The sequence below is a fragment of the Eriocheir sinensis genome, chromosome 31 (genome assembly GCF_024679095.1).
Source record: "Eriocheir sinensis breed Jianghai 21 chromosome 31, ASM2467909v1, whole genome shotgun sequence".
Taxonomy (NCBI): domain Eukaryota; kingdom Metazoa; phylum Arthropoda; class Malacostraca; order Decapoda; family Varunidae; genus Eriocheir; species Eriocheir sinensis.
Window position 1 is genome coordinate 3,725,720 of NC_066539.1, and position 19,799 is coordinate 3,745,518.

A 19,799-nucleotide genomic window follows, 5' to 3' on the forward strand; every position below is an offset into this window, starting at 1 on the left:
GTTTGGAAGATTGTGTCGAGTGGATAGGTGGAGAAACTGTGTTTTTGAGGCACTGAAGGACACCAGGTTCCTCTTGCCCCAATCGGAAATAATAGTAAGGTCTGAGGCTAAGCGTTCTGCAGCCTCCAGCCTTGAGTCGTTAAGTTCCTGTAGGGTGGGTCTTCTATTAAAAGAAGTTGAGTAATGCAGAGTGGAATCATCGGCGTAAGAATGGATAGGACAGTTCGTTTTGGAAAGAAGATCATCAATGAACAACAGAAAAAGAGTGGGAGATAGGACAGAACCCTGTGGGACACCACTGTTAATAGATTTAGGGGAAGAACAGTGACCGTCTACCACAACAGAAATAGAACGGTCAGAAAGGAAACTGGAGATAAAGGTACAAAGAGAAGGATAGAAACCGTAGGAGGGTAGTTTGGAAAGCAAAGATTTGTGCCAGACCCTATTAAAAGCTTTTGATATGTCTAGTGCAATAGCAAAGGTTTCACCGAAACGGCTTAGAGAGGATGACCAAGAGTCAGTTAAGAAGGCTAGGAGATCACCAGTAGAACGCCCCTTGCGGAACCCATACTGGCGATCAGATAGAAGGTCAGAAGTGGAAAGGTGCTTTTGAATCTTCCGGTTAAGGATTGATTCAAAAGCTTTAGATAGACAAGAAAGTAAAGCTATAGGACGGTAGTTTGAGGGATTGGAGCGGTCACCCTTCTCAGGCACAGGCTGTATGAAGGCATACTTCCAGCAAGAAGGAAAGGTAGATGTTGACAGGCAGAGGCGAAAGAGTTTGACCAGGCAGGGTGACAGCACGGAGGCACAGTTTTTAAGGACAATAGGAGGCACTCCATCAGGTCCATAAGCCTTCTGAGGATTGAGGCCAGAGAGGGCATAGAAAACATCATTTTGAAGAACCTTTATAACAGGCATAAAGGAGTCAGAGGGGGGATGAGTAGGAGGAATATGCCCAGAATCGTCCAGAGTGGAGTTTTTAGAAAAAGTTTGAGAGAAGAGTTCAGCCTTAGAGATAAATGAGACGGCAGTGTTGCCGTCAGGACTGAGGAGTGGAGGGAAAGATGAAGGAGTGAAGTTGGAGGAGATGTTTTTGGCTAGATGCCAGAAGTCACGGGAAGAGTTAGAAAAGGCAAGGTTTTGGCATTTTCTATTAATGAAAGAATTTTTGGTTAGTCGGAGAATAGATTTGGCACGATTTTGGGCAGAAATGTAAAGTTCATAATTAGCATTAGTTTGAAGGCTCTGGTACCTTTTGTGAGCTGCCTCTCTATCGTTGACAGCACGAGAACAAGCGTGATTAAACCAAGGTTTTTTAGCGTGAGGAGTAGAGAAAGAACGAGGAATGTATGCCTCCATTCCAGAGACAATCACCTCTGTGATGCGCTGAGCACACACAGAGGGGTCTCTATCCTGGAAGCAATAATCATTCCACGGGAAATCGGAAAAGTACATCCTCAGGTCGTCCCACCGAGCTGAAGCAAAATGCCAGAAGCATCGCCTCTTCGGTGGGTCCAGAGGGTGTACATGAGCGATAGGACAGGATGCAGAAATAAGATTGTGATCGGAGGAGCCCAACGGAGAGAACAGTTTGACAGAATAAGCAGAAGGGTTTGAGGTAAGGAAGAGGTCTAGAATGTTGGGCCGGTCTCCAAGACGGTCGGGAATACGTGTAGGGTGCTGGACCAACTGCTCTGGGTCGTTGAGGATAGCAAAGTTGTAGGCTTGTTCACCAGGATGGTCAGTGAAAGAGGATGAAAGCCAAAGCTGGTGGTGAACATTGAAATCTCCTAGGATGGAGATTTCAGCGAAGGGAGAGTAGGTCAAGATGTGCTCCACTTTAGAATTCAAATAGTCAAAGAATTTTACATAGTTGGTAGAGTTAGGTGAGAGATAAACAGCACAGATGTATTTAGTAATAGAATGACAATGAAGTCTTAGCCAGATGGTAGAAAATTCAGAAGAGTCAAGGTTGTGGGCACGAGAGCAAGTGATGTCGTTGCGCACGTAGGCGCAACATCCAGCTTTGGATTGAAATTTAGGATAGAGATAGTAGGAGGGAACAGAGTAGAGATTGCTGTCAGTAGCCTCAGAAACCTGTGTTTCAGTAAGGAAGAGAAGGTGAGGTTTAGAGGAGGAGAGATGATGTTCCACAGAATGAAAATTAGAGCGAAGACCGCGAATGTTGCAGAAATTGAGAAGAAAGAGGTTCGAGGAGTTATCAAGACACCTCTCGGGTCGGCAGCCAGAAGGGGAGTCCTCCCTGGGGGAATTTGTGGTCCCCCCCCAGGCGGGGACTCCGAGGCTTGTTGTAGGTGCGCCATTTTGAAATTTGAATTTTGGGAAAAGGTGTATATGTTGTGTGAATGTAGTGTGGTGTGGATAAAGAGAGGATCTGTCTTTAGAGAGCATGCTGAACTACTCTCCGGTGTTGGTGAGACAATAGGGAAACGGTTAGTGAGGACATGGGAAGGGTCTTTGGAGGGCTTCATTCATCTCCCATATATACCTCACCGGGAGTGGCTTGCGCCCGTTTGGTAGGTGTCTTCCTACCTACTCCAGCCAAAATGATGATGATGATGATGATGATGATGATAATAGTAATAATAATAATGATAATGATAATGATAATGATAATAATAATAATAATAATAATAATAATAATAATAATAATAATAATAATAATAATAATAATAATAATAATAATAATATTGACATTAATAAAAATAATAATAATAATGAAAACAATAATAATAAGTAGAATTAATAGTAGAAGTAGCAATAGAAGTTGTAGTGGTAAAAGTAGCAGTAGTAGGCTTTTTTTATTTATTAATGTTTACTTTGTGTGTGTGTGTGTGTGTGTGTGTGTGTGTGTGTGTGTAAAAGAGAGAGAGAGAGAGAGAGAGAGAGAGAGAGAGAGAGAGAGAGAGAGAGAGAGAGAGAGAGAGAGAGAGAGAGAGAGAGAGAGAGAGAGAGAGAGAGAGAGAGAGAGAGAGAGAGAGAGAGAGAGAAATAAAGCTGTACAACCTGTTACAGCAATAAAGAAACTAGGTCACTCAAGGATGGTGTGTGTGTTTGTGTGTGTATTTACCTACTTGTAATTTACAGGGCCTGGGCTTACGCTGTGTGTGTGTGTGTGTGTGTGTGTGTGTGTGTGTGTGTGTGTGTGTGTGTGTGTGTGTGTGTGTGTGTGTGTGTGTGTGTGTGTCGTATTTTAATATTTAATACAACGTTCACATAATCTGATTAAAACAACCATATCCCCTCACACACATACTAACACAACCCAACCCCCCCACACACACACATACTCACCCCCCCCCCCCCACCCACACACACATACTCACCCAACCCAACCCCCCCCACACACACATACTCACCCCCCTCCACCCACACCCACATACTCACCCAACCCAACCCCCCCCCCACACGCACACATACTCATCAACCCCCCATACACACAAATACCCATCCAACCCCCCCCCCCCCCCACACACACACACACTCAGTTCACATAAAAATGATGACGCTCTAACAATAATCCTTCTAATCACCAATCATCTCTCTTCACCCCGGATGCTGCGATTAGCTGACGAGCATCCTGTCCTGCCTCTGACGTGCTCTATTCTCTTGATCATATTCGGCCAGTCAGTCAGTCAGTCGCTTTGGGGTTAACAAGATGTACCGTTTTTTACAGCCTGGCACTCACTGTTTTTGGCTTTCATCATTTCGTGGGAACCAACAGACACACATTAAAAAGTCGCGCATTAACCCCTTGAGTGAGGATTTCCTACAAGAAGACATCATTAAGCTACAGGAATGGAGCAAAAAGTGACTGGTACAATTCAATGAAGAAAAACGTAAAGTCATACACCTTGGGAGGGGATATCCAGCATATCAATACCATATGGGAAACACTCCACAATCCACCACAGAGACAAAGAAAGACCTGGAAGTATATGTTACCAGGCTACCAGTGAAAACCAAATTCGTGCCAATCGCAGCAGACGGGTTAAGCAGCTACAAGGAGATAAAAACGTGTGGTCGGATGTTATAATCAGGTCGGTGTTCTCAGACGCTGCCGCCTCCCACATCAATTATTTCCATAAGCCGAAAAGGAGATTAATCGGGTCCTCATGAGTGTAATAACTCGTGGAAATACCCTGAATTCCTACGACTGCCCCGTCAGATGTGTATGCTTGGGCTCCGAAATGTTGAAGAATATGGCTAGTCTAATACTATAGGCACATTCATTACGGCAGATACTATTAAGAAAATTATTCGCCTGTGGCCTGCGGCATTAACGGACTGGGGTCGTCCAAGATGAACCTCAAGAGAGCCTACCGGTGCTATAGGCGGCACCTAAAAAATAAAAAAAATAAAAAATAAATAAATAAAAAAGTGGCATTTCCCGTTCTCCCTCCACCACCACCTCCACCATCACCACAAAGAATGGAAGGTATAGCGCTAGACACAGTCGAAGAAGTATACTTTGAGACAGAGAAAACACAGTAGGTAACATATCCAATACTTGTCGTGGCATATTCTTCAGAATTTCTAAAAGTGACATTGCTCATTCTACCAACCAGGGCCGTGGCTGTTCCCATGACGCAGGACGCACTGAAACGAGTGTGTAAGACGAAAAAACAAAGTAACACACCCGACACTTTTCCTGAACTGTTCTCGTGGACGTTTAAAAGTAGCCGTTCTTTTTCCATCACGACCGTCACCACCACTACCACCATCACGACCAACACCACAACCAACATCATAACAACAATAAGAAGGCTTGTAGCACTAACTTGATTGATGCAAAAGTCATTCAGAGAGCATTCAGGATTATATTAGGTTAGGTTAGTTTAGGTCAGAAGTGTGGATAAAATATACTATAAGAAAGGGTATACAATAATAAGCATGTTAGAAGAGTGGACGAAGTATCACACCCTGTACTGCCTGGGGGTTGGGATGGCATGCTCCTCCCTTCTCCTTTGTTGTTTACTTGCAGCAATAAACACACTCTCCCTTTTACATGTTGATTCTTGTGTCCAATCCCGTAAACGGTCTTAACAGCGAAATATAATGTAACTTGCATGAGGTAGTTTTGTTTATGTCATTCCTGTTACCCGTGCATGCGTTCTGGAGGTGAATCGCTGTAAACAGATGGAGAGGAAAGGGAAATTATGCAGTGTTAACTTACATGCAAGGCCGTGTGTGTGTGTGTGTGTGTGTGTGTGTGTGTGTGTGTATGTGTGTGTGTGTGTAATTCACCACCGGCCTGATCACGTGTTGGACTCATAATTGCCAGCAGGTACCCTCCCGACATAAGCAAGTGCTCTTTATCGTCGATCTATGTGTGTGTGTGTGTGTTGAGCAATGCTGCGTGCGTGCGTGTTCGTGCATGCCTCAACTCACCAGTTCACAGTGTCGCGTCACGCCCAGTCACCAGCGAACACAAGACAGAGGCGACCAGACTTGACTCTGCTGTGTGTGTGTGTGTGTGTGTGTGTGTGTAGGGGGTGGGGGAGGGGTGGGCTGACCTGAAGTGGCTGGTATGTTGCTCTGGTGCCCCTTCCTCCCTCCCTCCACCCCTCCACACACCTTCCCTCCCCATCCTCCCCTTCACACACCTTCCCTCCGCCCCCCCTTCACCCACAGCTTCCCCCACGTCACACACACACACACATACACACACACCTGCCCCTACCATCATCATAATCACCCCCATCCTGCCTTACCGTACACACACACACACTCACACACATACACACACACTGCAGAGTGCACATGTCCCCTCAGTCCCCTCTTCCTCCCTCTCCCTCTTCCTCTCCCATCCTGATTCTCTCCCCTCGCTGATTTTCAAGAGTCGAGGCGTGTCGCTTTGCACTCCAGAACCCATCACATCATCGCTTCTTTGGGATGAGAGAAGAGTTTGTCAGTTCCTTCCGGTTCGGTCCAGAGGTTCGAAGGGGCAGGCACCATAAAGGCCCTTCCGATGGGGGAGGGTTGTGGGTTTTTTCTAAATTCCTAAATTTAATATTAGTGTCATTCTCTTCTCTTTTCTCGTTTTTTAAGTAATGGTTCACCTCTTAGAGCAGTGGTCCTTAACCTTTTTCAATGTATGCACCCCTTTCAAGTCAGCAGTCAGTTCTCGCACCCCCTGAATTGCTGAAATACGAAAAAATGCTAAAATAAAAAAGTTGATGCCATGTGTGTTAATAACAAAATCTCGTTTTTTTCTAATCTTCATTAACAAAGCTTATATTTTTTTGCGAGACAAAAATAAAATTACATTATTCTGCCTGTGCTGCACAGCAAACCTAGTGACTTTGTTGCTGCTATTTTTTTCCATGATAACATCAGATCTTGATGTCTTTTTACTGAGTGCTACTCGCACTTATATTAGTAAAACTGAAATTACATTATTTGTCTGTACTGCGCAGCAAACCTAGTGACTTTATTACTACTGTTTTTTTTCTATGATGGCATCAAATCTTGTTGTCTTTGTACTGAGTGCTACTCGCATGTCATGTTCAGAATTCAGCCGATTTCTGCTCTTCGTTTTGGTGTGAAGCAGACAAGAAAATCCTTGTTCACACAGGTAAGTGGTCACAAAAGGTACTAGCACTCCGAGAGCTTTCTTTGCTATATACAGGGTACGCTTCCAGCTGAGATGTCCAGAAGTGCTCCAGTTGACCATTGGTGAACTCCATTTGGGTTCCACGATTGTTTATCAGGTAGATGATACCTTCCTTGACGTCGCTGTCATCATCAACATCTTCCAAATTCTGCCTGAATGGGTTCAGGATCCAGTTGTCACAGGTTTGCAGCTCTCCACACGAGAAATAACTCTCAAATGAAGTACACAGCATCTGCAGATGTTCAACAATTTTTGCAACAAAGTCTGGATGCTGGGAAGCATCTTCCGTGACTGTTTCTTCCAGGCAGGGGAAATTTACCAAATTCCCCAACTTTGCACGCCCAATCCACAGGGTAAGTTTTTCTTAGAATGCAGCCCATTTCTCGCTTGTATTCACAATGTTAAGTCCCCTTCCCTGCAGAGAGAGAGTGAGATCACTGAGTGCTGAGAACACATCAGCCAAATAGGCAAGCATTTGAACAAAACTGCGTCATCGAAATATCTAGCCAGTTCTTGTCCCCGTTCACGGAGAAACTGATGAATTTCTCCTCTCAGTTCAAACACACGAGATAGCACACGACCACATGACAACCACCTCACTTCAGCATGGTACAAAAGCACAATGTGTTCCTGGCCCACTTCCTCACCAAATAACTGAAACAATCGATGATTCACAGCACGGCTACGAATCAACTTCACAACCTTAACATAAACATCCAAAGTTTTCTTCAGGTCTGGGGGCAACAATGTCCTTACTGCAAGAGTGTGACGATGATGAAAACAGTGAGTGATTTTCAGGTTAGGAATTTCTTTTCTCATCAATGCAGCAACTCCATGGATTGCCTAGCACGCCTGGCACACCATCGGTACATATCGAACCAATTCTGTCAAAGTGAAGTTCATTTCTTGTGAAGAATTCTTGTATTTCATTAACCACTTCTACATCTTGCGCTGTTGTCTTCAGGGACTGACAGAAGAGAAAACTTTCTTCCACTTTTTCTCCTTCACGTACCGAACTACTGCCATTAGCTGACAACAGTTTGAGACATCTGCTGATTCATCCACTTGTAGGCTATTAACTGGACTAGCCTTGATGTCAGCTACATCTTGTTCCAGGATATCCTCACTCATGTCGATGATTCGGTTATGGATCACATCATTCGATAAAAACACTTGTTGCAGCTTCTTTTCAGCTTCCTTGCCGAGAACAATCTTCGCCATTTCCAGGGAACACGGCTTGATCAATTCCCTCCTCCCTGTATCACACACGTGTATCTTGTACTCGAGTCTGTTGGCGATGTTTCCACTTCAATAGGAAATTAGGTGTATCTCCAGTTCAGAACACTGTATAGCACAAAGATTTTTTTTTTCAGAAAAAAATAATAACATGCGAAATAAAAATTTATTTTGCTTTAATTTTTCATAGACATCCTCGCACCCCCTAGGAACCACTAGGAGCCTTATGCTGCTTCTTCCTTCTGCTTCTCCTTCGTTCTCCTGTTTTTTCTTCCATCTGCTTCTTCCTCCCGTTTCTCCTGTTTCTCCTTTCTTCTACTTCTTCCTTCTTCTGCTTCTCCTTCCTTCTGCTTCTTCTTCCTTCTCCTGCTCCTCCTACCTTCTGCATCTCCTTCCTGCTGCTCTTTCCTTCTGCTTCTTCTTCCTCCGGCTGCTTCTCCTTCTTTCTCTTGCTCTATCACCTGCTCCTGCGACTCTCCCTCCTTCAAGAACGTCAATCACTTCAAGATAACAAGAAGTGACGGTCTAGCGGTTCAGGCGAGGCGGTTCAATACGGACATTTGATGGATTTTAGAACTATCGAGTGCAGTAGAGAGGCAGCAGGGCATCGGTGGGAACGTTTCCGCTGCGGGCATTGCCGATGGCGTCATGGAATGTTACTGTGGCGGGCAGCGGACGCGGGGCACCGAGCAGACTACCTGGCAGCCGGACTATAAGAGGAGAGGGGGGGGGGGGGGACGTTGCAGCCGGCTAAGGCGTGCCAAGGGGGTAAGAGGACCGGGAAACAGATTTGCACCAATTTATATTACCTTCTGAGGCTCTGCGTGGCCGTGACGGAGAAAAGAAACGTTCCGAGTGTCTGCTATGGAGGAATAAGGAATAAAACAGCCGCAACGCAACACTCAGCTATGAAGTCCGTTTGAGCGAGGGGCACCCGGGGAATCCCCAGGCCACAGCACTGCCAAACCTAGCCTTTAATTATCATATTAAGACAGACGTCGCCTGCACCCCTCCAACCACTTTCTCTCTCCAGTTTAGTCAGACCCCACTTGGAATACGCGGTACAGTTTTGGTCTCCCCAACATGCAAAGGGCACTGCTAAATTAGGTGTTCAACGTCAGGCAACAAAAATGATACTTTCCTTGCGCAACAAACCCTATGACGAAAGGCTCTCAACCCTTAACTTGTTCTCTCTTTAGAAACGTCGCCTCCGAGGAAAACTGATCGAATGTTTTAAAATACTTGATGGCTTTACGAATGTGGACAAATCAAAATTGTTTATGATCGATGAAAGTGGAGTGAGTAGTCGTGGCCGTGATCGGATGTGTTGCGTGTTGCTTCACACGAAAAGTACTTTGTCGACATGGCTGTCAGGGCCAAGGGCGTGAGGGATTTGAGTTATGTTTGTGAGGATTTCACAGGCGAGAAATTGATTGGATGCTGTTTGTGCCCTAAATGGTGTCATGTGAAGTGTGCTCATTTGTCTGGAATTAAGCAGGATAATATACCTAAAATTAATTGGACTTGCACCCCATGCCTTCATAAGCATCTCTGGCTACCAAAATTGTGGAGAAATTGGATGAATTCAAGCAAGAATTATCTAAAGAAATATCTATGTACTTCATTAGACCATCACAAGAGCATGCAACGTTGTCTTGCATCTTGTCAGAAATCCCCAAAACAGTTAAAACACCGCTGATACACACGACGCCGCGGCAGTGATGCACTATACAACACTTGGCGCATACGAATACTCATCCTGAACCTCACAGAATACCAACAAAAGGATGATAGAGAAACAGAATATCAAAAAAGGATCATATAAAAACGGAACAGAAAAAAAAAGAACCACAAAATCTAGAAAACCTAAGATAGAAAAAAAACATCAATAAAAATAGCACACACACACACACACCACACACACAGACACACACACACACACGGTTTTAATCACTCCATGCATTATTGTAGGAGGGACAAGACGCGAGTGTCATCTTCCTTGAAACTCAATGGTAGACGGAAATGCGTGGAAAGAGGAATACACGGCAGGCCTCGTTATGTCACCAATGATGCGGGAAATTATAACCGTCAAGGTGATGGGATGTATCAACGAAAATATTGAGCATTTTCTTTGACATGAAATAAAATGCATACCTAGTAATAGTAGTGGTAGCAGCAGCAGCAACAGTAGGTAGTAGTAGTAGTAGTAGTAGTAGTAGTAGTAGTAGTAGTAGTAGTAGTAATAGTAGTAGTAGTAGTAAAAACAGCCATACTCGTGTGTGCGTGTGTGTGTGTGTGTGTGTGTGTGTGAGAGAGAGAGAGAGAGAGAGAGAGAGAGAGAGAGAGAGAGAGAGAGAGAGAGAGAGAGAGAGAGAGAGAGAGAGAGAGAGAGAGAGAGAGAGATGGAGGGGGAGACGTTCTATGCGGGTCTCCCATCACATAGCTAGTGGTACAAGTTTTCTTTAATCAATCTTTCTTTCACTGGCTCATAACGTATTATTTTGTACGTAACTATTCTTAACCCCCTTCGCAGGAGCCTCCCACGTGAGCGCTCTATTAGGCCAAAACATGCGAGGCCCCCCTGCTCTTAGCCGTGTTGCCTCTTCCTTATGATCATATATTCACTATTATTGTATTTATTTACAAAAAACAACAGCAATAACAACGATAGCAGCAAAATTATTACTACGAGTGAGATGAAATAAGATTTAAATCTTCCTCCTCCTCATATTACTGCAACAACAACAACAACAACAACTACTACTACTACTATTACAACAACAACAACAACAACAACTACTACGACTACCACTACTACTGTTACTACTACTACTACTACTACTACTACTACTACTACTACTGCTGAGGCTACTGCTACTACTACTGCTTCTCCTATTACAACAACAACAACTACTACTACTACTACTCCTACTGCTGCTGCTACTACTACTGCTACTCCTCCTCCTCTTATTACAACAACAACAACAACAACAACAACAACAACAACTACTACTACTACTACTGCGACTACTACTACTCCTACTGCTGCTGCTACTACTACTGCTACTCCTCCTCCTCCTCTTATTACAACAACAACAACAACAACAACAACAACAACAACTACTACTACTACTACTACTACTACTACTACTACTACTACTACTACTACTTTTTAATACCTCCACCCATGTTTATTTTCCCGACACATAATCATGGAGGGCTCCATAGTTTGGAGGTCATTAGCCCCAATTATGTTCGCTAATGACTGTGGTATCCAACCATATCGCTAATACTACCTGACACTAAATCACCTATCGTCTATTACGTCTAGATCCCTCTTTTCTTCCCTACTGAAGTCACTCCCGACCCACCCTAATGTCACTCTCCACCACTGTGGCTTCATAGTCCATATTGGAGATGGTGGTGGCTTTTGGGCCAGAGTGTCTGGTGCCCCTGAGACATAGGATGGCCGACCTGAGCAGGGAGAACGAGAGGCGACACCTCATCCAGGCGACAACGTGGCTCCTTGGCTGATGCTTCTTTTCTGAGATTAGTTCCGCGAGGCGTGCGTAGAAGCATTGGGCCCTGGGACCCATCCCGCCGGATGTGGTGAAGACGAGGGGGGTGAAGCTGCCCTGATCCACATGTTGGATTCTTTCACCGTATGCCCTTGTCTTCTCCTACTCGTTCCTGTGGTGGGCGGCTTGCAGGGGCAGCTCACGGTGACAGGCAGCCATCGGGTCGAATATGCGGATGTCCATGAACGCCCGCTGTCCGCGCACCCAGAATCCGCGGGCACTTACATCAACCCGTGCCTCCTGTGAGGTATTGGCTGTCCTGTACCGAAGGTGTTCGCCGTCCAGGGGAAGCAGTGCCGGCTCGGTAGTGACGTCTTGGCATACCTCCCCGAGCATGCTGGCTGTCAGATCCCTCACTTCATCGTGTCGAATACAGACGAAGCCTCCTTTTTTACATGTCATGGTGTGGGTGACATCATTTGGTGATCCACATGCACAGAGATCAGGCAGTCCCTCAATCGGCCAGCCATATCTCAGAGCAATGGCGTCGACAAATTCTTGTTTGTTGAGGCTGAAGCCCTTTGCTCTGATTGGTAATGACGTTAGCCAGTTAGAGGCGCCTGCCTCCTGTGCTGTGTGTATTTTTCTACCCATTTCTGTGGACAGGTGGTGTGTAAGACGGTCCAGCTCGTCTTTTTGGGCCTGTTGCCTTTCTTCTGAGATTTTTCTTTTAACATCTCTTATTTCTGTTTGGTCTATCTCGCCCTCTGCCTCCTGAGCGATGATCCTGTTGATGAGTGACCTGGTAAGGCTGATGGAGTTTTGGTTCTCCTTATCTGCCAGCTTCTCAGGGTTGGTGATCCCCATCCCACCCAGTCTTGGAGGAAGTGCTAGCATATCCCTCTCCTCCTCCCCCAAGGCATGATATTTCACCAGCGCCGGCAAGAATACATTCTTGACGGCATTTTCCAGTGGTCGGAGGAGTGGACTGATGCCGGGGATGGTGCGCATCAGGAACGTCCACCGATGTTGGATGCCGTGGGTGTACGCTGAATAGGCAGCGTGTGGCTCAGTCTTGGCAATGGCAGATAAAGCTTCTATTTCCTTCACCCATTCAGCTACTTTGTCTCCCACGTACTCCTTCTTATATACCTCTGTCCCAATCACTGCACCTAAGTGTCGTTGTCCGTCTTTTGTCACAATGACGCCACTTCCTCTAAAAGTTTCTGCGGCATGGTCATAATGTTCAGGTTTGACAATAAGGACAGACTTGGTGGCGTTAGGGATGTATCCTATCTCAGGGCCGGCGGTGTTCACAGTGTCCCACCACCCTTTTAAGTCTGAGATTTTAACAGCACCTGAGAGGTCATCCGCATAAGCCACCTGTTTCACCCGTGTTTCTGCGAACGCGATTTCATTTTGGAGGACTGATAGGCCCAGGGCGTACATAGCCATGGCTATTGGGTCACCTTGTGTTGTTCCCTCAGATGATTTTAACACTTTCACTTTTCCACTGTGGCTATTTATGTATAAGTCGGTCGGGTATGTATAGGTGTTTTCGACATACACAGCTAAGCTAGGGCACTTGGTTTTAATGTTGTGTATCATAGTCTTTCTATTTATTGTGTTGAAGGCATTTTTGGCGTCAACAAGAAGCACTGCTTCGCACTCCACGTGGTCGAATATCTCCCGCATGTCATGGACTGCTGTTTCTCCTCCTGCCTGCTGCCCCGCACAAACTTGGAGGTTCCCTGCTGCCATTCTCACATCTTCTTTGACGACAGCCATGATGCCACTACTACTAAGACTACTACTACTGCTACTACTACTGCTGCTACTCCTCCTTCTCCTACTACTACTGCTTCTACTACTACTTCTACTTCTGACAATAATAATAATAATAATAATAATAATAATAATAATAATTATATAATAACAATAATAAGAGTATAAATAGTACTACATCACCATATATACTGAGATAAACAAATAAATAAGTACACACCAAAAGTATGGACGTATTTTTAAAGGTAGCCTGTATGTAACAACTGTACTTCCAATATCAGTCATACAGTAAGAAATAGTAGTAATAGCACTCATAGTAGCAGACTAGCAGTAGTAGTAGTAGTAGTAGTAGTAGTAGTAGTAGTATATATATAGTAGTAGTAGTAGTAGTAGTAATAGTGGTAGCAACAGTAGTAATGATATATAATGATGCTGGTGATACAGAAGTCAGTGTTACCAACAAAAACAAAGCCTGGCAACCGAACACAGGTAACCTAACACCACACGACATCAGTTACTCAATTTCCTCGTCTGCCACGCTCCTTCCCGCCCCACCCAGCATCTCTTTTTCTTTTTTTTCCCCCCTTCACAGCTAACACTAATCGAAACCAAGTCTAAAAATACTCAAAAACTGTTACAAAACGCATAATCTACGTAAGAAACAATGAGAGTAGGAAAGGGACATGAATAAGGGATAAACGTGAGAAATTTCAACTCCACAGCACGAAATCGGAGAAACTGCTAACACTTCACAGGGGTTAAGATACACCCATAACCTAAGCAAAATAAGCAATGGGAGAGAGTGAGAGAGGAAGGGACGAGAATGTTTAAGAGAGGACATAAACAGAGAGAGACGTGGGAACATTTCAACCCTTTCTCACATGACGCGAAACGGAACCACGGATGCTCGACAGGGAGGAAAGGAAACAGGCAAAACTTACGAAGGATAAATCAAAGAAATGAAGAAGAGGAAAGTGTTGAGGAGAAAAAAAAAAGAGGGAAAGGGAAGTTGAGGTGTAGATGCAGATGTAGATGTGGAGCAGAGGCCAATGGGAAAGCTCAGCTCCTCTTTCTCTGTCTTCCTCCTCCCCCTCCTCCTCTTCCTCCAGTGAATGCAAGGCGAGTTGCTGGTTCTCTTTTTTTCCCTTTTTTTCATTTCTCGCCGCAGTTACATGGAGAAAGAATGGCGCTGAGAGAGAGAGAGAGAGAGAGAGAGAGAGAGAACAGAGGGTTATTCATGTGAGGGCCACCCACTCACTACCGTACTCATTTACTCTCTCTCTCTCTCTCTCTCTCTCTCTCTCATTCTTCCTGTCTCATTATTCTCTTTTTTTCTCTCATTTCTGTTCATTATTTTTTTTCTTTATCCATCTCTCTCTCTCTCTCTCTCTCTCTCTCTCTCTCTCTCTCTCTCTCTCTCCGACAGCCGTGAAGGATCGGTTTCTATTTCCCTCCCTCCCTCCCTCCTCCTCCTCCTCCTCTCCGCCCATTTCCTCCCCCTCTCCACCCTCCCTTTCCTTTTCCTCTCCGTTGCCTTTCCTCTCCCTCTCCAAGTCCTTTACCTCCCTTCTCCCTACTGCCTAAATTCCTCCTTCCGCGTTTCACTTTCCTTTTCTCCCTTTCTCCTCTCCTCCCCATTACCTCCTTTCGTTCAACACATCCCCCTATTTTTTTTTCTTTGCTTCATTTCCTTTTTTTTCTTAATACTTTTCTTTCTGTAAATGTGTATACCATAATTTATAAAAGAATAGTAGTAGTAATAGTAGCAGTAGTAGTAGTAGTAGTAGTAGTAGTAGTAGTGTGTGTCTGTGTCTGTGTATGTGTGTGTGTGTGTGTGTGTGTGTGTGTGTGTGTATGAGAGAGAGAGAGAGAGAGAGAGAGAGAGAGAGAGAGAGAGAGAGTAAACAAGCATAAAGCCACCACAATGACAGCATCTAACCTTTGTACCAGCAGTTTCCTCTCCTGAAGCTCCACCGATACGTTGTCACTCCTCGGCGTCACTCGTCCACTCTCCTCCTCCACCTCCACCACCACATCCACCTCCTCCGCCTCGGCTTTGGGCACATAATAGTCCTCTAACGCCAACAGGTAGCCGGAGTGGGCGGCGGACACCTCCTCGATGTCAGAGTCTATCCCACGGTCGAAGTCCAGATAAAACGAATCCCTTGACCCATTCGATCCAGCACGCAGCTTGAGGCTAAGACTAGAACTGTTACTCTCCGAGCCCACGTTACTGGCCATGTCGCCGCGCTGTGACAGGGCTGGCAGGGTCCTCCATGTGGCTGTGCCCGTGCTGCCAGGGTTCAAACAAGTGGGGGACGGAGGTGGTAAACAAAGCTGCCGCCGGCCGTGCTGCCACCTACCGGCCACCCGCCATAGCCTGTCTCTCGGCTGTCCCCCTTATTACATGGTTTTATTAATCACAGAGTGGTCCCACAGCCTAACTAGCCCCCTAAATCACTCCAGAAGAAGAAGAATGAATCCAAAGGAGAGACTTGATAAGAAATTAACTGTATTGGACAAGTTTTATGCACAGACATCACTGACCCTCGATGGGTTATTCTCACCAGCCATGACATTGTAGCTTCATTACCGAATCAACCACTTCTCTAGTTTAGGTAAAGTTGGGGGCATACGCTATAGCTGCGCGTGGCCTCGGTACTCGTCTCCGTCACATTGCTCCTTGAACCTCCGGTGAGAAATAATAAGGGGGGGAGAGGGAGGGATATGGAAACCGATCCTTCACGGCTATTGGAGAGAGAGAGAGAGAGAGTAGTGTGGCATCCCGGGTTAGCGTGACATCCGCGGGGCCGTAATTTCTGGGGGGGGGGGGGAGGCTAGGGGGACTATAGCCACCCCCCCAATGTTTTCTATATCGGCCTCAAAATGTCCCTAAAAGTTCCTTTTATTTCAATTTCGCTTCGCTCGCCCCCCCTCACCCCCGTCACTTCATGAACCTGTGATGCCATCTAGCCCAGTGGTTCTCAACCTTTTTTGACCCGTTCCCCCTTTTCCAGTCACATTTTCACCTGTGAACCCCTATAATGAAATAAGTTAAGCGGGCCACACTCATGACCATCCCAAGGGCCAAATTTGTCACGTGGGCCGTGAGTTTGACACCCCTGTTACCGTTAGCTAATGTAGAGCAATTCTAGCATTTAAGCACTCAGTTTTAAGGACTGTGTACAGTAGTACCTATGTATTTTATTCCGAGCCACATGTCTCCTAATTCCAGTATAATAAATTTGAAGATTAATTAGAATATCTATGGACCCCTTTCCATGGACCCCTGGTCGGGAACCACTGCTCTAGCCCATCCATTTTTTTTCTCTCCAAAATTACGGGCCTGATACGGTTTATCACATATTACCTTCCCACGTTTCCCCTGGTACCCACTGATTGACCAGCCCGAATAGGAAGATGAACAGCTGAGTGGGCTGTGCACTGACTCCCTGGCCCAGGATTCCAACCCGGCCCCGTGGATTCATAGCTAGGCGTGCTGGCCACTGCACCACAGCGGCATAACTTAAGACAGTGCTCTGTTGTCGTTGCGGGACGGGAGGGGGTAATGGGGGCCAAGGCATCCCCTGAGAAATGCTCACCCCCCGCAGATCTTATCGTATTAAATTCCAAGAGAAGAGATGTATCATAAGTTGGCAATTAGACAGTCGGTCAACGAGTCATTTAATCAGTCAGTCAGTCAGTTAATTCAGTTAGTCAGTTAGCTTGTTGGGAATTTTGACCCCTAACAAATGATTGAATCTTTCATGAGCTCCCCTTTATATGCAGACCGCTATCCACATACGTAGCGGCCCAGTCTTATTTTTTTTTCTTGCTCTTGGAAACACACTACGGCATACAACAGTACACTATAACGAGTTTTCATCAAGGAAATGTTTATGATTACGAGTATTGTTATTCAGAAACGCAATAGCACTCAAAATTAAATTGCAAGCGTACGCGCGTGTGTTTTCATGTTATTTTTATTATTTTAGAGAATTTAGTCAATCTCAAATGTCGTGCATTTAATCACATTTAACCTCATAATTTCTTAATCTACGTTGTGTGTGTGTGTGTGTGTGTGTGTGTGTGTGTGTGTGTGTGTAAGGTCGCCGCGGAAACCCCAGGGCCGCGGTATCGCCTCAGGGGAACACACACACACACACACACACACACACACACACACCTCACCATTCACCGTCGCAACCCTTACCCCCTCGCCCCCCGCCCCGTGTCCCAAGGTGGTGTACCCAGTGGTCATCCGACGTCCTCAGTGATTAGTAATTCACGTGTTCCGACAGCCTTGTCATTGCCGTCATCGACTTCCTCTCCCCTTTACTCGGAAAGCCGCGTCGGGGAAAGCTAAAGTGCATGATGACAAGGCTCCGTCCCGGCTTCGTCAATATATCGACTTGGAATCATAATGTCATTGATTTGCATACGTAGTGGATGTATTACATGACGAAAAGCATGGAGGGAATCTATCCTTCTGACGCCTATATGATAAGATACGAAAACGCCAATCATTTAATGGCTTAGATATGGAGGAAAGGTTTTAGCAAGAGTGATACCAAAATTTTTATGGTAGTAATAAGTTTGTTTGAATCCAGATTTCATAAAAAAAGAGGCAAAAATTGATATACTAACTGAATGGTGGATGAGTGGAACAAGCTTGGCACAAGACTCGTAGTACAATGGGTTTCAGTTTGGTAGATTCAGATTCATTTAAGACATAGGCAGCCATTGGTTTACTAACAGAGTGGTGGAGAAGTGTAACAGGCTTTGCAGTCGTGTGGTGAGTGCTATAAGATAGATACCCTCAAGAAAAAATTTGATAAATTAATGGATATGTTGGGCAGCGTTTTGAACCGTCTGATAACATCTGAATGAAAATTTTCCACGTATGCTCGAAGATGGCATCGTTTCGTACAACACTGCCGGTCCTGCTTCTCACAGACAGCGGAGGTAATAACACCTTCCATTTTCTGAAGTTAAGTTGACATCCTCATCTATCACTTACTACTACTATTTATGGCAAGCAGGCGTAGCAACAACATTCTGAGTCGCCTGTGTCTGCAGGTGAGGTTCAGGGAAGTACACGGCCCCGACAAACCGTGACTCAAGCAGCATGGATCGTGACCAGCGCTGACTCACGGCACTCCCCTCCAGCCTTGCTCCTGCCCGCCTGGCTGCCCGCAGAAACTGGCGAATATAAACTATACACACTGCACCCCCAGCACGGAAGTACTGACGACTGAGCACGGTGAAAATGACGCAAAAAATGAACAAAATATCGGGGTGGTGCAGATACATTCATCCTGAATTGCAGATGTATTGACGATTTAGTTATATGAAAGAAAATAAAACCTGGTTGACTGGACACAAAATACACAACAGAGAAAGACTCAATGTCAAGCACGGTGGGAAAAAAAAAAAAAACTTTAAGACATATGGAGGTGGTGAAAAATATCCCCCATGCCTTATATAAATATGTAGTGATGCAAAACCTTATGCAGCATACGCTCAGCAGAGAAAGACTTACTGCCGAGCACGCTGAAAAAAAAAGCCAGATGATATGTATTGAGGCAAAACTGACGGGGTGAGAGGAGACGGATACGTACTAGCAATATTCCTCTGCAGCTTGACGCCCTTTTCTGACGTTCACGAAACACACACCCTCCCCTTCAAAGCGACGAACGAACAGAGAAAGAAGACTGAATAAATATATGACGCACACGATATTTTTCTCGCGCAACAACTCATTTCTTGTACATCTGAAGTCGTCCTTACATCATTTAGTCATTCCTATAATATTTTACCCTTGCAGTAGTATCTTCATGAAGCTTCTCTAGTATACCAAAAAAAAAAAAAAAAAAAAAAAAAAAAATTACTAGTCATCACATTTACTTTATAGAGCAGTCACTCCAGCACACATACCACACAGTCATCCACACCACACACAACAACCACACACATCACTTAGTCACACCACATGCAGTCACTCCGCGGAAGTCAGCACCACCGCCATTCAGCCATGCAATACTACACATCGCAATCACACATCAATCAGTCCCACCACAGTTCTTCCGCGTACACCAGCAATACACAGCCATACACACCACAATACAGTCACACAAACACACACATCACTCAGCCACACTATAATCATTACCACAGTGGACGCTAGCAACACACAAAAGAGTAATTCAAAACACCACACCACAGTCACATTTACCCCACGCAGTCACACCACGGTCACTCCACTCACCAAACAAAGCTATTCAGCACACCGCACAACCACACACGTGACTACAAAATATAGATTATAAAAGGAATCATGGTAATTTCCGCCACGGAGTGAGTATTACGCAAATCTAGACGTTGATAAAAAAGAAAACAATAGCATATTTTCATGGTGAGAGTGTTACGCATCTAGACAGTGTTTTAAACAAAGTACAATAACACATTTTCATAGTGACGCATGTAGACAGTGATATGAATAGTATATTAGCAAGTCTTTTTGTGTTACGCATCTAGACAGTTATAAGCTACATTAGCAAGTTTTCAAGGAGAATGTTAGGCATTAGATATTTATATAAACAGTACATCAGCATTTTTCA

At 45.0% G+C, this 19,799-nt stretch overlaps 1 protein-coding gene across 7 annotated transcripts in view; it reads right to left on the reverse strand.

Moving 5' to 3' along the window:
- LOC127005808 (uncharacterized) overlaps positions 1-19,799 on the reverse strand; it is a 105,276-nt gene that overhangs the window by 75,448 nt on the left and 10,029 nt on the right. The window contains exon 1 of one of the 7 annotated variants that reach the window (XM_050874931.1): positions 15,119-15,265. The exons of 5 other annotated variants lie outside the window; for them this stretch is intronic. The gene's annotated coding sequence lies outside the window, so the exon portion shown is untranslated. Of the gene's footprint in view, positions 1-5,415; positions 5,509-15,118; positions 15,266-19,799 lie in introns of those variants that run through there. One more of the 7 variants, XM_050874930.1, reaches the window with a different exon arrangement.